A 21260-nucleotide genomic window follows, 5' to 3' on the forward strand; every position below is an offset into this window, starting at 1 on the left:
TTTCAATGCAGGGCAGCTTCGAATTCATGATTTAAATAAATCACACAGCTCCACTCACACTCCAGGAAGCAGAATTCCAATCCTTCAGTTACCATCAGAGGTGGGGGGAAAAAAAAAAAAGAAAAAAAAATCAATCATTTTGTCCAGGTTCAAATCCAAACAGCTCTTTTTCTTCTGCACTCAGCTGAAGAAAAGAGCAGTTCCCCTCTCTTCTATCCTTACCCTGGTTTCATCACACAAGGGAAATTTCCACGGCGTCAGGAAGTACTTCAGAAATTGCTATGGAGGTTTGGCATTATGGGCAATGACTGGAGGGGGGATTTTAGAAATGGGGGAAAAAAAAAAAATAAAAAGAAGCATGCAAATACACTCTGAAGCTCTGTTTCTGTTCTCTCAGTCCCCCAAAGAGGAGAAGGAGCCTGTCCAGATCACAGCAGCCAGACGTAATCACTGCTGCACCACCACCCACGTGTGTTTGTCCTGCTGATTCATGCCTTGTGCAGGGAACTGCAAGGACATGGGGAATTTTTTTCCCCTGTGCCTGCCAGCAGTCTGTAACCCAGCAAAGGACATGTCAGGTTCATATTTCTCCGACAGAATCAGACAACACAATTAATGGTGGGGGTTTTTTAGGTTTGGCTGAAAGACATTTACTAAAATAGTTAACCTGAGCTTGAGCAACCTCACAAAAGTATGTTAAAGGTAATATGTGGAAGAGGGATTCGCTTTCATCTTTGCCAGTGAAGGAAATACCAGTAATAATAATGTATTCAAGCACATCAGCAATTCCCACACAGTCACTATTTGCACTACACTTAATACAAGAATTAGAAAGCAATGGATTGAACCACAGAGACGAGCTGTGAAGCTGCAAATAATACTTAACTACAGCCTTCAGACAGATTCAGTACCACCACAGGACAGCACTGCAACCCACTACATACTCAAAAAAAAAAAGATATAAAAAGAGCTAAAAGCTTTTCTCCCCACAATTCTGCTGCTTAACCCACAAAACACATCTGCAGGTGGCAGTGCTGGTGACCACAGGGCCCTCTGACTCTCAGTCCTCATGCCCAGTATATGACACTCCTCCCAACTGCTGTCCCCTCCTTTTGACAAAGGTTTCCTGCCTTGCACTGAGGCAGCAAAAATGAAACTACCCTCTCCATCCTCAGCAGCCTCGGACACCTTCTCAGTACCCACTGCAGCAGCTGAAGGGCAAATGTGCTCTTCTCCTCCACTGCAGAGTGTCCAGACAGGGTCTGTGCTGTCTAAATCACTCACTACCAATGCTGGAGACCTGAAGTCAAGCTCCTCACAACTGCAACTCCTCTCTCAGTGAATCATGTAGGTTGGGAAAGATCTCTCCGATCACCAGGTCCAACAGTTAACTCAGCACCATCAACCTTCCCACTTTTGCCCGGTGAGGGTGAGGCAGGACACACACAGGGAGCAACTCCTGTAGCTTTAACCCACCCTCCTGTTCCTCCCAGCCCCTGCAGAGACTGATCTGCACATGTGTTGAGTTTCATTTTTACAATCTACACCCTGCTGCTCACTACCTTTCTTCCTTTTGGGGATGAAAAGGGCCTGACAACCCACGGCATACCCAGGTCACAGGACAGACAGCAGTCCCTGTTGCTGCCACTGGTGGGAAAACACCCAGAAACAACCCTGACACTGAGTAAAAGCTGGAAAGTAAAGTGAGAATTGGGCAGCGTTTTCAGAAAGCCGGCGGACACCCACTGCTGCAGCACATTAGTCTGAGTGCTCTGGCTTTGACTTGCTTTTCTGCTGTTTTTCCCCCCCAGGTTCCCCCTTGTGCGAGTGTAAAGCTGGGCTGCCTCCTGAAGAACTTCCTAAGCCTGGCTCTTGTGCTGGCCTGGCTTCCCTGGGCTCCCTCGGGATGGGGATGGAGCCTCACACGCACTCCCATCCCAGCCAAAGCCCTGTGCTGCTATTTAGCTCCTCTGGCTTCTAGAAAAGGATAAACATTTTTCTCCTCAAACTTGTTTTTCAGAATGACTGAAAGGAAATAAAATTAAACTGAAGACGATAATTTTCCTCTCTGCTGCAGTGCACACTCACACTTTCCCTGGAGCACTTGTATTTGAGCAGATTTAAGTTTTAAATCTGTGTTCTGGTCACATATAGCAGCCTTGCAAGGCCCCAGGCAGGGGTGGGTAGATGGTACCTTGTGTCAAATCAAACAGCTGCTGTAGAAAGTTCTCACATTGTGATAACCTGAATTTGTCTTCTTAAGATGTTCAAATTAATGTGTTTGAGGAGTCTAGGCTGCACCTGTGATTTCACTGCCTGGGATGTGATGCAAAACTAAACTGGACTACTGCTTGGAAAAAGAAACCAAAACAGATCACATCAAGCTCAGAGCTGTTTGATAACATGCACATTAAATTTCTCTTCCTGGCACACAATACTGTGCTTTACACTGCCACTGATCTCTGAGGGCCAGAACTAAATCAGTGAAATAAATCAAATAAATCTGTGACAGTGCTGCAAACTGAACTCAAGTTCTATTTACTACAAGTAAAAATTACTCAGTTCATTTACTATCAGCAGCATAACACAGAAGGAGCAGCAAAACCATCAAATTTAAGTTCATTTTGCACAGCTGACCAAAAAGGAGAAGTAATGGATTTCAGGCTAACAATGTGTTAAGAAACAAAACCACTCGTTTCTTGAAATCCTAATTCTTGATGTGCCTCTACAGCTGCAGGACCTTTTGGGGACAACACCTGAACTGCAGAACACTTGGGCCATGGACACAGCTTGAAGGCAACACAGCAGAACTGCTTGTGGTCTGACAGAAGGAATGGAAGAAGAAATGAGAGCAGCTCAAAAGTGAAGGAAGGGTTGACAGTGGCTGCATGTCCCTGCCCCTGCTCCAGCGGCAAGCTCCCCCTCCAGCATCCCCACGGCCGGTGGCTGTAACCCCTTCCTGTAGGGCCTTACAGGGTGCCACTGGCAACACTCGTCACAGCATCCGGGACAGCCACGTCCAGAGCACAGGAAAAGAGCAAAGGAGATGCCTGGAAAGAAATCTCCAAAGCAGATGTCAAGTGAAAAAGGGCACAGAGTAACTAAAAACAATACAAGTGCCAGCGCGTGATGCTCCAATGAAAGACTGGTGTGACAAGACAGATTTAAGACAGTCACATCTCACTCTTGCTTTATATTATAAAAATCCTCGTTGAAAACATCTGGAGACTCACTCCCACTGCCCCCAGGCCTCCAGTAGTTTTGGTCCTTTGGTTATACACAGCCTCTCCACACCACCACCTCTTTATACCTGAAAACCACCTTCCAGGAAGAGACGAGACTCGACGCTTCATTATTCTGGAAGAGAAGTGCAGTTTTTAAGTGGAGACTGGAGGGCTACTCATTTCATCAGATATTCCATTTTCTTAGATCAAACAGATTTTGCAGTCCAAAAGCAGAATGAAGTGTCTCCACGGGTATTCTTCTTTTCTCCCCGCCCCCCCCCCCTTTTTTTTTTTTTTTTTAAAGGCTCCTGTTGAGCAATAGATTTCCTGTGATTAGCTCACTTAGTGCTGATTATAGCTCACTTCCTCCCAGGGATTAGCAGAAAGCAGCTTTCTGACAAGTTTTTATTCAGATGGTGCTACCTAGCCACAGCTTCCTGCCCCATCACTAACAGCCTCTTAGTTCAGCAGATCACCAGCTTGAAATTATTTCACTGCTGCAGAAAAAAAAAATAAATCACAAATCCAGCACATCTCAGACTCGTCTTCTCCATGAAAAACAAAACAAGTCTTTTAGGATGTTTATCTTTCCAACTTGAAGCACTTGGATCCACGAGATTTATTTAATCAGATCCAAAAAGGAGTTTTTTGGAACAGAATGAGACTACCTTCAGAGACTGAAAATACTTATCTCATCATTTCGACTCAGAAAATGGTGCCAAAAAAAAAAAACAACCAGCAGTGGCAGACAAAGAATTACTTTCTTGCAGACTTGGCAAATGCAGTCGCAGATCTTCTGCCTGCCAAGAGAGGACTCGTGCAAAAGCACGGACCAGAGTAACCGTGAGAGCGGCCAGGAAGAGCCAGCGGGATCATCCCTTCCACCTACAGTTATTAAAAACACGTGGGGGTGCTCCAGCACATCCCACCTCTGCAAAGACAGGCACCAGCCTCCACACGGAGTGCTGGAACACGCCCTTCCAGCTTCAGGGGGTCTCGGATAAAAAGTGTTTTGCTCAGTGCCAAACCTGTGAAAACCAAGTTATTTTTATTTAGCTTTTTTTTTTTCTTTTTTTATGGGGAGGGGAGAGGAAACTACGCTAACCTAAGATGCTCCAAAGAAGCTCAGATCTCCCTAATTTAGAAGCACAAAAGGTACTCGCCCTTCAAATGATGCAGTTGGGATAACAGCTAAAAAAAAAACCCCAAATAAAAAATATCTGAGCCCAACATACCTTTCACTAAGATCTACAAAGGGACAAACAGTAACCAAACCAACCACCATGAAGTTTATAAACAGGTCAGGTCCTTCTTATCTTCCTTTACTGCTACATGTGGCAGAGGAAACACATAATACTGTGACTCTAATGAGAGTAAAGGAGAAACTCAGCCTCATTTGGCAAGATCAGACTGGATGACACACAGAACATGCTCAGCTAAATTCTTTCCAATTTGTCTTTTTCCAACCCCTTAATTTCCTTATGATTTTTGCCCAGTCATAGAAATAGAAGGGAAAAAATCAGCACAAATAAATGCTGTCTAATTGTCAAGTGATAAAGAGATTAGGGGGGAAAAAAGAAGATAAAAATCACAGTCGAGCAGAAGAAATAAAAACAAGCAGAAAGGAAACTATCTTTAGTGCAGAAGAAGGGATAGCCTCTCCCAAACTGTAATAGATGTGCTTCCCATGGCCCAAGTTACACAAGACAAATATCCTGTTCAGGGGATATTTCAAAGTGTTACTAAGGCTTCAAACCCACTGCCAAAGTCCATTACAACCTGAAGCACTTATTGACTCCTTAAGGCACTGAGCAGATGTGCAGAATCCTGCACTGAAAACAAGCAATCAGGCTGCAAAAATAACGTTTTTGAAACTAAAAGAGATCCCAGTTTTCTGAGGAAGACGGTGAATGAAACAGATATCAACAGGGAAAATCTGAGTAGGCCCAGACTAGAGACAAGATGTGCAAGAGTCCTGGTAAAAGCCCATTAGTGCATAGAAAATTTAAGCAAATTCACAATACTTGGCTTCACTGAACACTGGGGCCACCTCTGAGTCTTGTGATTCATCTTCACTCCGTCCCTTTAAACCTGCAGGGAGATCAACACCCACCTGAGCTCTCATTTCTGCTTCATAACATGTGGCTCTACTGAGTTGAGGTGGCATTTTACCACCTCTTTTACCACCAGGAACCTCTTCTCTGCTCTATCACCTCTGAAATAGCTCAAACACCACAGGCCACAATACCAGACGGGCCTCAGAAGTCACTTCCCAACTGCTTTTGTGTCCCATTTCCCCTAAGTTTGGCAGGAAAACTCACTTGGCAAGGCAGCTGATGACAGGAGTGCACAGAAATGAGCCAGAGGGATGGGCTGATGGACATGGATGCCCATTCCCACCTCGCTCCAAGGCAGCCCTTGCAGGCCCACATAGGTCTACAGAGTGTGGTGGAGGAGGAATTAAACCAAGAGGGATCCATGGGATCCATTCCCACTCTCTGCTGCGGGGCTGGGGAGCTGCCGCCTACCAGCTGAATTCAGTTCCATTTTACACAGCCCACAGCCAGAGTTTTCCTTCAAGGAACCACTGTGCTAAGATGCATAATGATAACACACAAGGTGTTTGAACCAGCCTGTTCAGTGCTCAACGAGGAAATTATCCCTGCTCTGCCTCCTGAAAACCCTGAGTCAACTAAAGGCAGACGAGGCAGCCGGCGGCAGGCACAGCACATGCAAATCCAGGGTTCAAGGTGTTTGTGCTTACTCATATTTCACCACCTAGCAGGCACTTTTCAGCCTTTATTTTCACGAGCTGAGGTTTTCTAAAGATTAAAGGAGAATGGGGAAAAGGGCAAGCAGGGAAAGTTTACAAGAAAATAATAGGAAAAAAATAAGTCTGCATCTCATTGCTGAGATTCTCTCTTAATTAAAGCTGACATTTACAGGCAGGGAGGGACCACACATTCCAGAGCAAAAGTTATTTGAAAAAAGGCTGCCCTGCACGAGGTACCTGTACAACTTGGTGCACTTCTGTATTAACAACATCATTCACAGCTGTTTAACCTGGAGATTCACCACCCAACAGAGCAGTGACACAGCTCTACAAGCATCATCAGGCTGCTGGTGGTGTGCAGAAGGATCATTAGCATCCCTATCAGGGAAAGAAACCTTTTTTAACCTTTTTTATTAACTTCTGGAAATCCTACTGTGCAATGGTAAAATGTGGTTGTGGCTTTCCCCCCTCCCCCTTTCTAATCCAGGTAACTGGAAAGAGAAGAGGTCACAAAGTACGTATGAGGATGGCAAAACCAGGAAGAATCCAAGGTTAAGGGATCTGTCACTCCCTCATCACGCTGGTAAGAGCTATCAGCTATGGGAAAAAAGGAATAATAAGGGAAAAGACAAAGGGAAAAGATGAAATGTCTCCCTCCAAAAGAGCTCTTTTTTCACAAGGCACTCAGAATAGAGCTCTTTGTTTCTCTCTAGTGGCTGCCCAAGGCTTGCTTCAACTGCAGTTAGTGCAGCTTGGCAAAACAGCCCTGGGGGCCAAACCCTCAACTCTTATCACATTGCCAGCCTGCCACGAAACCAAATGCCACAGTGGGAAATTCTGCCTCTTCCGAGTCAGTTTTCCCAGACACAGTGCACACCAGCACAGTGCTGCCACCCGGACATCACGGCCACTTGGAAGGGTTTGCCAAAACCCCTGCGTGACCCAAGCTCAAGAATTGTCCATCTTCATACCCACACTGGACATAAATTCAGCCAGACAGAGCAAAGGCTGCAAGAAATCAAATACAGGACATGTAAATACCAAAAGCACTTGGGCATGGCAACAGGTCTTTTGAAAACAACCCCCACCACCACCCTGAGATGGCTTGGGTGGACATGGCTCATGTCCCCATTCTAGCAGCACCACACAGAAACCACAGATCATTTCTCCTGGGAGAGTTACATTCCATTTGTGCCTTGACAGACTACAGTGACTTCTTCGAACACTCAAGACTCCTACAAGAGAAGAGCTCCCTGCAGCATCCCACTTCTGTGCTGCTGATAGCTGGGAAAGTTGTCCATGGAAGTGACCATAAAGTTCATCCAGTTCTACCCCCTGCCGTGGGCAGGGACACCTTCCACTAGCCCAGGTTGCTTCAAGCCCTGTCCAACCTGGCCTTGGACACTTCCAGGGTGGGGCAGCCACAGCTTCTCTGGGCAACCTGTGCCAGGGCCTCCCCACCCTCACAGGGAGGAATATCTTCCCAACATTTCATCTAAATATCTCCTCTCTTAGTTTAAAACCGTTCCTCCTTGTCCTCTCACTATCTGCCCATGTAAAAAGTTGCTCTCCCTCTTTTTATAAACCCCCTTTAGGCACTGGAAGGGGCTCCAAGGTCTCCCTGGAGGCTTTTCTTCTTCAGGCTGTACGCCCCCAGCTCTCCCAGCCTGGCTCCAGAGCTGAGGGTCTCTAACTCTTTGGAGCATCTCCATGGCCTCCTCTGGACTTCCACAGGTCCACATGTTTCTTCTGCTGAGGACTCCAGAGCGGGATGCAATATTCCCAGTGGGGTCTTTTAATTACTTAACGAGAAGGCAACACACTCAGGAGGGGTTACCCCAATGTTTCACTACCAACAGCAGCTCAGTTCTGTGGGATGAAATCAGATCTTTAGTAAAACACTCCCAAGAGCTCAGCAATAAAACCTCACACTTCAGCCACAGCGCTGGCACAAGTGCTTCAAGACTGTCACATTCAGAGGGAACTCCATTACACAGCTGAAGTTTCAAGTTTTACAGGTTCTGTACACACAGACAAGTGACTATTTTATTTTTTTCCTGGCATATTTAACTCTGTTAGGAGGGGTGAAGCACCCAGATGGGCACACAACCAATTCTGCAGCCACTGCACAGCATCACAGGCAGTCCCTTCCCCACTATTTCCAAGTCACAATAAACAGAACAAAAAAAGCACACCTGCAGCTGCCACAGCTCAAATCAGCCCAAATACTCCCCTACAGTTCTGGACATTAGACCTGCATTCACCAACAGAAAACCAAAAAACTGTAATGCTACTTTCCTTTAAAAAAAAAAGAAGGGAAAAGTGAGCAAGGGAAAGGGTCTCTGTAAATCACTTGCCTCTGTTCACACTCCAGTGCTCCTGCTGGGACACTGCACTGGTTTTCCTTGTGTGCTGTTAAAAGATTTTCTACTTTAAAATTACTTGCACACATACAAGCAACATACTCATGTACAGCCTAATGCAGCAGTTCCCTGGAATTTGGGCAAATGTTCTTGTATGTCTTTCAGGGAGCCAGAGCACTCATTTGAATGCTGGAAATGACAATTTGCATTCAAAACACTGCCTGCCAGAATGAGTTTTTAACTTAATTTTCTAATTTTAGGGGTTTTTTAAAGTTATTCCTAGTGAAACCACTTCTCACTCAAACAGCTTTTTATCTAAAATACTGTTAAAACAACCCCAAAGCAACCAGAAACGGAGGACAGGCTACAAATCAAATTATATTAAGCAGCCAAAAAAGCACGGAACTGTATCATAATTCAAAAAATATAAATAATTTTTATGCTGATGTGGAAATTATTTTTTTGCCAAGCCTACAGGAGAACTACAGGAACCATTAAGTAGGGAAAAAAATAAATATGAAAAGCCCCAACCTCTTCTGCATTAATACTACCCCATATGTTTCTTACTATTCATAAAATGTATGATAAAAATACCCAAAATATGTAAAGAAAAGTCCAATGACTTAAACACCATCTGTGAGTGATTAAATTCATCAAATTTTCAATGTGATTTCATATATCCCACCAATACTGACACACTTTGAGGGAGTTACTATCCATGACTGTTTATACAGGATGCTGCAGTACCAGGGCCACAAAAAATTGATTTTACAGCTCAAGAATGAAATACTTTTTAAAACATAAAAATACAGAATGAAGAACACCGTTACCAACTGAATAGACAAAAGGCCTGTGAAAATTACAGCCCCACAGGACAACCAGCACCCTGGGAGGCTGAAGAGCTTCCAAAGGAAGCTGTCAAGTTAAAATAATATTGAAACAGTTGACAAAACATAATATCAAACCTATAAAGCTGCAAAAGACTTCAAAAAACCCCTACTTATTGTTGTACAAATTCTGAGTTTAACAAAGAAGCATATGTAACTGTGCCTGTTCAATACACAATGAGTGACATTCCCATGGGCAGAACAGTAAGATTTCAGTGATATCTTAACAGAGCAAGAAAAAAGCTTCAGAAAACACAGAAAATGCCTGAATCATGTTTCAGGCATTTTACACATGAAAAGGATGCAGTTCTCAGACCTAGTTCTACCTTATTATCTTGCCTCAATAACAGTTGTGCAATCATAAAGCAGCTGAAGATGTTTGTGAGGATGAGACTGAACTCACACAAAACAGACTTCAAAGACCAACATCTTACCTCCTACAAAACACAAACTCACCCATGACATGGAGGATTCCATCCATGAGGTCCTCACACACACATCCCACCCCAATAAAAAAGTAAAGCTACTTATTTCAGTAGAAATAAGAGAGATCCCACTTATCTGAGGGGTCTAATTCCATTGCAAGGGATGCAATAAATAATTACGAAAAACATCAGACATTGCTCTTGCTGTGCCATCAACACAAGAACTGCAGACAAACCACAGCACTGCCTTCATGTTCAGCACCAGCTGAGCCCTCATCACAGGAGGGTGAAGGATGTTATCAGGCAGGGAACACCAATAACCTATTCTTTCATCCAGAGGTTCAGGAGACAGCAGACCGAGCAAGTCCTGGGCCGCCTCCCAGCTCCAAAAAGCCATTTAAGAGTCCTCACACTAAAGCTGACATTTATCAAGAAGAGATGACACACATTGACAGCCTGACCCAGCACAACACTTCTGTGCTTTCCTAGTCCTCCTCTTTTTAATTCACAATACCATTGGCTGCTACCAGCAAAGGTAAACATACAAATGAGGACATTAAAACATTATTGTTGCAACAAATGAGCATGGAAGACTTACAGATTCTGTGATTATATGAAAACTCAGTTCTTCTAATTAAAAAAAAAAAAAAATCCTCCTCTCATGAAATTTATTTTAGCCACGGAAGAAGCTAACCTTAACATCACACCTCCAGAAGTGGTCAGCTTTCCAAGAGTTTGTCATCTAAGGGAAAATTTTCTCAGGTCCTTCCAATTGTTAAGAAAACAGGAAGCGAATTTCAGTAAGCCATTTCCATAGAGCAAAACAGAGATAAAAATCTCTATTAAACCTGGCAACAGAGAGAGCCCACAGAATATCAGTTTGAGCAGCCACTTGCCACCAGCCTGTCCCCACACTGCTCACTGGGGAATGGCCCGTTGTCATCAGCCAGGTTGCCCAGAGACACTGTGGCTGCCCAATCCCTGGAAGTGTCCAAGGTCAGGTTGGACAGGGCTTGGAGCAACCTGGGATAGAGGAAGGTGTCCCTGCCCATGGCAGGGAGTGGCACTGGATGAGCTTTAAGGTCTCTTCCAACCCAAACCATTCCATGGTTCTGTGACCAGGTGTGTGCGAGCGCAGAGCCAGCGAGTAAGAAACCAAAAAGAAAGCACTGATGATACCCACACCTTGTTTAGGAAATGGACAATAAAGACAATAAAGAGGAATACCGACAAGTTATTTGACAAAACCTTTCAGGGTCAGGCAGAGAAAGTGGCTTCAGCAGTGCAGGAAACACAGTCACTCTGTTAACCAGAGCGATGTGGAACAAAAACCACATCTAGTTCCAATCTTGACCAAGGTCCCTGAAACAAAGAGATTTCTCCACTTCAGATGCAGTTTTAAATTTAGAAAGCTGCCTCCCTCACTTTGGTCCATGGGCTTTGGAAGTGCTGAGGAAGTAAATTACAACCACCACCAGTCCCTTTGCCAAGTAAGACCTGGGAGAAAAGTGCTGCCAAAGACTCACTGCCAAAGATTTTCCATCCCATGGTAAGGAAGATCTCCAAGGAGCCATGCTAAAAGTATTACAAGATAAAATTCAATACCAACCATGTGTCTGACAAGTATATCTTAGCAGCAATGAGGGAACAGGGAAAAAAAAATTCATTTAAATTCTGACAGTGTTAATAAAAAATTTGTTTTTTCTGAACAAAAAAAGTCATCACCACCACAAATTAAACCAAATTAAAAATCATTTCATCTGGGTATTTTCACTTATCCTTCATTCTTTCCATTTATTCCCCAACCCTTCTTTCTAATTTTTTTTTTTAAAGACACTAAAACTTAATTACCTGAGATGCTCCAAGCTCTAGTCAGATTGCTGTGGATTTATAGATTTACCAGGTGCCTTAACTTCTTCCACAGTAAAACTCCATCCAGGTTTACTAAGCCTGAGTACATTTCCTTGTGCTGCAAAAAGACTTTCCAGCGTGCACACAACAAGCCAAGGAGAATGAGAATTACACCTCTCAAAGTCAAATATTTTACAATGGAATAATTATTAATAAGTAAGAAAATAAAAGACATCACAACCACACGCTGAAACACACTGCCCTGCTTGTGAAGAAACCATCCAAACCAGTTGTACTGAACCATCTTGAATTTTTATTCTGCATTTCCAGCAACTACCTGGAAAAATAATCCTCAGTGAAAAATCTCAACATATATTCACTCTAAAAATATATATATATATATATAAAAATGTATATAAAATACGTCCAGAAGGGCTGGAAAGGAAGAGTAGTAGTCATGAAAGAAGTGAGTTCCCAGTACTGCCAACACATACTTTGGGAACTGCAAAATAGCCTCATCCCAAAAATCAAGAGGAACTTGCCTGAATTTCCTGGCTGCAGCAGTCAGGACCTTCTTTACCACAAAGAATTATTTCCTAAGCTTGGACACTGGTATCAAAGAGCCTTAGCATGTTGACATCAAATTAAAATTAACTGTCCTTGTTGCTAAATAGCTTTGAAAATCCCGGATCTCACTTGTCTCCTTGTTCCACTCAGGGGTGAGAGCAGAAAAATATTTCACACTTGGAGATAATGCCCCAGCTCTGACAAATCAAAGACTTCACATCATTTATTCCTGTAAGAGTGACAGCTGGCATTTCACACATTGGAAATAAAAGGCTTTTTCAAAGTAAAAAAATCATTTCACAGCATTAGAAACCTATTTGCTGTGCCACAGAAAATGATGGCAGCATTTTGTGAGGAGATCCTGTTCAGTTTTGTGTTTGATCTGAAGTCACATTCCATGAAAAAGGCAGAAGGAGCAGAAAGCCAGACAGAGAACTCTCCGGCTTTTCCGGACCATGAGTGTCAGATCACTCAGCAAAATTCCCAAGTCAAGTTTAACATCAGGAATTCCCTTTCCAGCAGTTTAGTTCCTGACACGGATCCCCACACGCAGGGATGTCACAGATTGGGGCTGGCAGGAACCCAAAACCCCTGGTCTGGGGCCAGGGGAGAGCCAGACCCTCCCTGTGCCCCTGCACCCCAAACTGGGGCTGGTGCCCTTTGCCCAGGTGGCAAAACAATCATCCACCCTGTGGTCAATATTTCTGTCTAAATTAGGGCCAGCAGGTGGATTTAACGGCCGGGTAAAATCCCAAGCACTCAGCTGATTTAACACCAGTATAAAACAGCAAGTTTACCTTTTCAGTGATGTTTCTGAATTTTAAAAGTTGCTCACTTCCAAACATTCACATAACTTATTAAACAACTATTTTTTTTACACCCTAAAGCAGATCATTCATGAGCTGAAGTGCACTTTCAATTCAGCCCCTTCCAGGGAGCTACTTACACAAGAATCTGCCCAGCCAGATCCTGCCTGAAGCCCAAATCCCCAGATCCCTTTAAAACAGGATGGCCTTTTGCTGTAGACAGGCTTAGGGGAAAGATTTTCATTCCTCCAGGTTCTCACTTTACTGGAGACCTTTCCAAGACAAAATGGGTTAAATATTCAAAGGTGATTTTAAACAGCATCTTCCAGGGACAGCTTTTCCTTGCTCTGTCCAGGAGATACCTCTGCTAGTTAAAGCAGTTCTAAAATGACTGTAAATGAAAACCAAATGCAACAAAGAGTAGAAAGTATCACATTAGTTTCTAAAATGAACCCCATGCCATCAGATAACTCTAATTTCACTCATTAAAGGAGTTATGGGAAAGGCTTCATGTGCTGACAGTTTAACTCCTGTGGGTACACACCGAGTCAAACATCCACCACCTAAAAAGGAAGGAGAAAACTTTAGAAAAAAAAAAAAGCAGAAGTTGAATTGGAAGGACTTTTTAATATATTTCCATTCCTGAGTACACCTGCCAGCTGCCCTTGTTGCTTCACATGATGTTAAATTCTTTCTTAACACTGAACACCACTTAAATCACACTCTCTGCAGCCTCAACACGCTGGCTCCTTCCTACAGCTGCTTGTGTTTTAAAAGAAACTATAGAATTAGAAATAATTAAACCTGCCTTGTCAAAAGAACTCTTTTAAAGACAAATTTTGCTAATTGCCAGAGAGAAGAGCCCTGACCAAAGATCCAAATATCACTGAACTTCGGGCATTGCCAGAGCTACACCAACACAGAGTTCAGACCCTTTGGGAAACAACAACCTATCCATTATACAAAGCCCCCAGTATTTTCTAGGAGCCTTAAAAGTACTGTATTTCCTAGTAAGGTGGGCTCAGTTCTAAGCACCAGTACATTCATTAGCAGCTGAAGACTTTTAAAAGCCTTTCAAAATTTACAAACAGAAATCAGACACATCAATTTGAGAATTTCAAAATCCACTTGCTTTGCCTGAAGGAAAAGAGCTGCCTCACTAATTCCTGAAGCTTTTCAGTGTACTACAACCTTTAGAAAGCACGAGGAATTCCTTTTGTGAATTCACAGTGTGTCCGATCAAAATTTATCTCAACAGAAAAACTGAAACTCTTCTCAATTTTAAGGCATTTTCCTAACACATCCCTGCCTGCCAGGTGAGACATTTTCAAAGCCTGGTTAATCCCCACTCCCAGCTGAGAAAATAAAAAGAAGCTGAGAAAACAGAAAGAACGATCCACTTACAAAAACTGGCAAGTCAGAGAATTAGGACCAAAACCAGCATTTCCAGCTCTCAGTGACAGACAGTGATCACTGCATCAGTCAAAATACAAACACTGAAGTGTGTATTTTCACATTAAAGGAAATAATTTTACCAGCTTCAGGTAAAACCATGGTCTGAGCTCTCAAAAACCTTGAGCACTGAAGTAAGGCTTGAGCATTAACACTGAGCTCCATCTGCTCCTCACATCCCTGGCAGGTCACTAGGAGATCTCTTCTTCTCACCTGAAAACATCTACTACCTTTTACCACCTGTATTTAAATGCAAATAAGAGCTTTCCAAAGTCTTATCAAGCTCGAGACACAGTAATTCCAAACAGGAAAGCCCAAGAGTCCTTAGGCCTTCGGGGAACACTGCAGTGTTTCCTTGCTAAAATGAAACTGCCCTCAAAACCCTGCCCTGCCCAAGGGTTCCTTGTCCTTTGCCCCCAGGTGAGCGCCCTGGACTCCTTCCCTCTCCCCCACCTCCTCCTGAAGGCTGGCAGGAGATGGAGCCTCTTCCACGGTGCTTCCCTGGTCAGACTGACCTTGCCAGGAGGCAGAATCAATCCAGCTCTGCATCCAGTGGACTTTATCGCTCCCAAGAGCCAACCTGGCAGCCCAGCCTGGCACCCAAGGGATTGGTTATCTCTGGAAGTGCTGCCCTTGGGAGGGCGAGTGGGAGCCTCGGCGCTGGCACCTGACGAGGTTCAGTCCCTGGCACTGCCATGGCAGGGACAAAAACCCCTCCAGGAGGACACTGTGCAACTACAAAGAGCCCTCAGAGTCTGGGGCCAGACAATCACTTTTGATAAGGATTTAGGTGCCTGCTTGGAAAACTGAAAATGGAGCTCGGTGCAGCCTTCCTGAATCAATCCCAGCCCAAAAGAGAGCCCTCACTTTGACAGGGCAGAGCAAGGTGATGGCAGCAACCACCTTCCCAGGGAAAGAAGGGAAAGCTCCACAACCACCTTGTTTGGCCTTTTCCCAGCTGCCAGCAGCAATATGTTCATCAGGATGTTAATCCCTGCAGCCTGGCTGCTGAAGTCCTCTCCTTCCCCTCGCTCTCCCCACCACCATCCCTCTGCCACCATCTCCTCGTGGATGCTTTGGAGACTCAGCTCCACTCCAAAGCCCTGTCCCAGGACTGGAAATTCTGCTGGTGCCATCCCTGGGCCCTCCAGAGCAGTGCCTTTAACTCGGGGTTGTTTGCAGAACAAAGAGCTGCTTCTCTGTTGTGCCGGCCACGTCAGAAAACGTGTGTGTTGTGAGGAACGAGAAAATACTGGCACAGACCTTCTAACGCAGGAAACAGATAAAAGGGGAAAAAACCCAAACAAAACCAACCCAAGACAGATGTAAGAGCTCTGAAACTGAATTATCTTATTAATAACACACAGACCTAGACTGGGGTCCCTATAGCTTTTTCTTATCACAAGAGCAAAATCTGCAGCACCAATCAGTACCCTCACTTCCAAAGTTATTTCGAAACCAAAGGGGCTTGAATAATTCTCCCTTTTAGACACAACCAAAATGCTGACAAACAACACAAGTACACATGGGATTTTAAAAGGATATTATTTTAAAATAACCCCAAGACTGGAGTTGCCATACACGGTCCCAGCATCCGCCCACCCACTCCAGCATCCAGCCCAGACAGGGAGCACCAGCAGGTGCCTCCAGGAGGAAAGTCCCTCAGTTGGCCAAAGGTCCAAGTTGTATCTCAGTACAAATTTCATCCTAGTAAATCAACCTCTGACGAGCTGCTGCACAGCAGAGCACAGGCCTTGGATGCAGTGCACAAGCTGCATGGTGTTAAAAAGTGCTAAGTACCCAGACAGAGCCATTATTCCACAGCTAAGAGCCTGACACTTTTAACAACCGTGTCCGTGCAAAGATGAGCCAAATTCCACACACAACGTAGATAACACAGAAGATTCAAGTCACTCTTCTTCAAGCATTTCTGTTCTGGCCTCAAGAACTGCAATATCCACCCACTGAACTTTGGAGTGAGGCTTTTCCTGCCTCTAGAACATTACCCAGTGCACTTTGTTTGAAGTGCTCCTATTAGCTCAAAGATTCCACTCAAAAACTCATAACATTTTTGCATTTTTATAATTCTACTTTGCTTCCACTTTATTTCAGTCTGTAATAATGAACCAGTTCTCTGGTGCAACATATTTTTCAACCTGCCTCCACAATATCCCTATGAGTTTAATTACCTTCATCTCCAAAATGAAGAAACTGAAGCACTGAGTAGCAAGTCCCTGTTTTTTCAGGGAGATGCCACTCCAGGACCCACAGTTGTGAGGACACTCCAGCTGCAAAGCAAATCCCAGACTTTCTCTAAAGCAGGCCCTATTTTTCAGGTATAAAACCCACCAAAAAGCAGGCAGAAACCCAAAGAAAGACAGAAATAAGATGATAAAAACCTCACAGTATACCATGTTTGAATCGCCCCTAACATAGCTATTACTGTAGGACCTCCAAAATAATGACAGTATTATATATCCAGACACTGGCCATAAGGCAGCAGGTGAACTGGTTTATTTTGGCTACAGCAAAGCACAGCACAGCTCCTCGAAAGCAGCTGATGAACCCTCTGCTCCCAAATCAGCCTTTAGGCAGTTGCCACATGGACCAGGCTAAATCCAACTTTACCCTCCCTGCTCCCCATTACCACTAACCTACTAAAAGCAGGTGGAGATGGGATATTGGAAAGAAATTCTTCCCTGTGAGGGTGGGGAGGCCCTGGCACAGGTTGCCCAGAGAAGCTGTGGCTGCCCCATCCCTGGAAGTGTCCAAGGTCAGGCTGGACGGGGCTTGGAGCAACCTGGGATATTGGAAGGTGTCCCTGCCCATGGCAGGGGGTGGGATGGGATGATCCCTAAGGTACCTTCCAACCCAAACCATCCTGGGATTCTGTGATTCTAAACCACCCTGCGGGGCTTTGACGGGATAAATGCAAACAACGGCGACAGAAACAAAGCAGAAAACAGCGGAAGGAGAAAACCCCGGCGGGCTCGGGGACCAGGAGCAGGGATTACCCGGGATGGGGCGCGGGAGCTCGGGGCGGCCCGCGGGCACTGACAGCGGCCGCGCACGGCCCAGTGCCGGGATCTCCGCAGTAATTTACCCCGGCAGCTGTGACACGCCCGCTCCCCGCCGGGATGGAGGAGCTCTCCCGTCTCCCCAGGGCCCCGCGCTGGGGGGCGGGGGCCGCCGGGCCCGCAGGAAGCGGGGCCGGGCCGCGGATCCGCACAGCCGGGGCGGGCGGGGGCGGCGGGGCCGGGCCCGGCGGGGCGGGGGGCGAGGGCGGCGAGAGGAAGGGAGGAAGGGAGGGACGGAGGAGCAGGGAGGGAGCGGGGACAGGGCCGCGCCCCGAGCGATCCCCGTCGCGGGCCCGGCTCGGCCGCACAAAGGGCAGGGGGCGCGGCCGGCAGGTGTGAGCGCACTCACCGGGTGGGCCGGCGCCGCCACCTCGGCGGACGGACGGACGGGCTGGACGGGGCTGAGCGCGGCGGCGGGACCGGGACCCGGCGGGGCGGCGGCGGCGGGGCCGGAGGGGAAGCGGAACCGCCGCGCGTGGCCACAGCCCGCGGGGGCGGGCAGGGGCGGGGCACCGCCGGCAGGGCACCGCCTGCCGGAAGCCGGAAGTGGGCTCGCCGCGCGGCATAATGGGAGTTGTGGTCCCCCTCGCTGATGGAAAAATGTGGTTTATGTCTGTAAATAATATATATTATTTTTATATATATATGTTTATCTATATAATATTATATTTGTCTGGGCCACAGCCAGAGAAAAATAAAACTAACAGCCCTAAAAGAATAAACGTGTTATATATATATATGCACACACATATATATGTTATACATATATGGGGTATATATATATATAATGTTACATATATAAAGTATATATATCAATGTATGTAGATTTTATATTTTTAGATATTATATATTTTATATATACATTATATATATTATCTATATTAAATGTTAAATATAATATGTATATAATAAATGTTATGTATATAACATTTCTATATAACATTTCTATATAACATTTATGTATCTTTACATAGAATACATAGATTATATATATTATATAATATATAATATATATAATATATTGTAGATTTTCATTTATTATATTTACATAGATTTTAATATAATTTTATATATATGTTATATATATAACATACATAGGCTGTATGTTATATATATAGCATATTTTTCCTAGGGGCTTTGCCCCCTGCAGCTGGATATTGCCCACAGCCAGAGGAGAATAAAAGAGCCCAACAGCCTACAAAAAGAATAAAGGTTATATATATAAAAATCGTTATAAATCTATATCAATAGATATAAATTTTACATATATAACATTTATTATATATATTTTATATTTAACATTTTTATAGGTAACATACTATCTAATGTACATTTTACATAATATATAATATAATACATAGTATATATTATATAGAGAACATCTATATAAACATATATGTTACGTATATGTAAATATATAGAATTTGTATATAGGTATATAATTTATATACCTTATATATAATATATATAAATATATATTTATATGTATAATTTATAACAAATTATTTACATATATAACACATTTATTCTTTTTCTAGGCTGTTGGGCTCTTTTATTCTCCTCTGGCTGTGGGCAATATCCAGCTGCAGGGGGCAAAGCCAGCAGCCCTAAAGAAACCATCATCAGACCACTCCTGAACTGGCTCTTCTTCACCCCTCACTTCTGTCTTGGGGTGTTTAAATTACAGTTTATTTCCTCAGTGCTTGATTTTGTGAGGAAAACAGGTTTGGTTGAGCACAGGTGCTTCATGCTGTGTTTGGGCATGTCCTCAAGGTCTGTCCCTGGTCATGGGGTAAAGCCCACTCTGCCACCAAGGTGCCTCATGCAATCATGGAATGGTTTGGGTTGGAAGGGACCTTAAATGCCATCTCATTCCACCCCCTGCCATGGACAGGGACACCTCCCACTAGCCCAAGTTGCTCCAAGCCCCATCCAGCCTGGCCTTGGACACTTACAGGGCTGGGGCAGCCACAGCTTCTCTGGGCAACCTGTGCCTGTTCCTCCTCTGTGCTGTGCTCGCTCCTCCTGTTGTTCTGGAAGGGTCTCATTTTGTATCCCCAGCTGATCACAAACTAACCTTTCTCCATCAACTTCTCAGGTCCCTCTCACAGCCCACCTGGCTCAGGGTTCAGTGGCAGCAGCAGGACACAGAGAAGCTCTCTGTGGTGTCTCTTCCCACCATCAGCAACCCAAGCCCCCACTCAGATGTGCAGCTTCCAAGAAATCCAGTGGTAACACAGCCGAGAAAGCAATGGATGGGCCCTAAATTCCTGTGAGCCATTTAATCTTCCACATGACTTCCCCAAGCTGCCCTGCAGCCTGGACTTCACCTCCTCTGTCAGTCCTGGTTTGAAGCAAGGTCTGGTTTTCCTCTCAGAAGGAGCAGGATACACACCAGGCAGCTTCTCCTCGCATGGGTCTTGGGGGAAAGATCCACAAACACTTCAAACCTCCACACAGGTCTGGGCACATCAGGCTCCCCAGCCTGTGCTCCCAGCCAACATGTGCTGGCTGTCTGCTCCCTCACTCTGAACTACTGCAGAGCTGGTGGTCACAGCACACTTGTCCCCACAGACCTGCCATATTTCAGCCCATTTTCCAGGAGCATATTCCAAAGTGACCCCACTGTTGGCTCTGAGCCTTCCCCCTGCAGGCATGGCCGTCATCTTTGCTCCTCTTTCCGTATGCTTACTTTCCCTTTCTGACTCAGCTCCATATGTGATCCTCCCAGGATCAATTAGCTTTTGCTAATTCACCTCTGCATCATCTCTGGAGAAACCACAGTGGGTTTGTGACTTCACCCTTCCCTCAGCTCTGCTTCCCATCCCCAGGAGGCACCTCACCCTCTGTGCTGCCTCTGCCTGGTACCCCCCAATCCCTCAGCTCCTGCTTCCTTTGCAGAATCCTGAGCCCCCCTCTCGTCCTTCTGCCTCCCTCCCCAGGTACAGCTTTTTTAACAAACTAGGAGATTTTTTTCTTTTTTTTTTTTTTTTTGTTACACCCATTAATTTGTGTTCACAAAGCCTTAACTCCCAACATGGCCTTTAACACTCCATCCCCTTTTCTTTCCCCGCTCTGATTCGGTCTTTAGACACATTAATGATGGAAGCGTTTGTGTCCGACCATTGTATTGGTGTTTTCTTGCCAGGAACACCTCACTTTTGTCTCCAAAACTGCCAGAATTTTTGCACAGGCATTACAGATCATCTTCTGATGTCTTGGTGATCCACGTGGGGCTGGCAGCTGCATCCTCCTGCAATGGCACACCTGGGCACACCTGCTAAATTCTGTGCTGGCTTAACAGTAGCAGTTTCTGCTCTGAGAGGGAGTCTAACTGGCAAATTCCTTTGTACTTAACACTACTATGGTTATTAGATTTATTTACACCTTTTAAAGAAAAACCTATCTGCTATACTTATTAGGCAAATGCTATGGATTTAAAAACAGCAAATATTTGCTGTAACAAAAAGCATTCCTTGAGAAGCTCTGCCATTCCTCTCGTATTTTACATTAATCAGAATCTATTACTCAAGAGCAGCTGAAAAGCTGATTGATGGGAATCTTGACATATATTTTACTTATGTATTTTTGCTGCTTGCAATATTTTTTCTCATTTGTTCAAAAGATGAGAGAGTAGGTTTAGATTGAATGTTAGAAGGAAGTTCTTCCCTGTGAGGGTGGGGAGGCCCTGGCACAGGTTGCTCAGAGAAGCTGTGGCTGCCCCTGAATCCCTGAAAGTGTCCAAGGCCAGGCTGGACAGGGCTTGGAGCAACCTGGGATAGTGGAAGGTGTCCCTGCCCATGGCAAGGGGTGGAACTGGATGAGCTTTAAGGTC

General features: G+C 44.9%; 1 protein-coding gene across 2 annotated transcripts in view; it reads right to left on the minus strand.

Annotated features, from left to right (window-relative positions):
* The window catches only part of PAK2 (p21 (RAC1) activated kinase 2), a 42914-nt gene extending 25057 nt beyond the window's left edge, over positions 1-17857 (minus strand). For both annotated transcript variants that reach the window (XM_027661745.1, XM_027661744.1), the window contains exon 1: positions 17775-17857. The gene's annotated coding sequence lies outside the window, so the exon portion shown is untranslated. The remainder of the gene's footprint in view (positions 1-17774) is intronic.
* Positions 17858-21260: the final 3403 nt, after the last annotated feature.

The sequence above is a fragment of the Corapipo altera genome, unplaced genomic scaffold (assembly GCF_003945725.1).
Source record: "Corapipo altera isolate COAL_440 unplaced genomic scaffold, ASM394572v1 175, whole genome shotgun sequence".
In the NCBI taxonomy this organism is placed as follows: Eukaryota; Metazoa; Chordata; class Aves; order Passeriformes; family Pipridae; genus Corapipo; species Corapipo altera.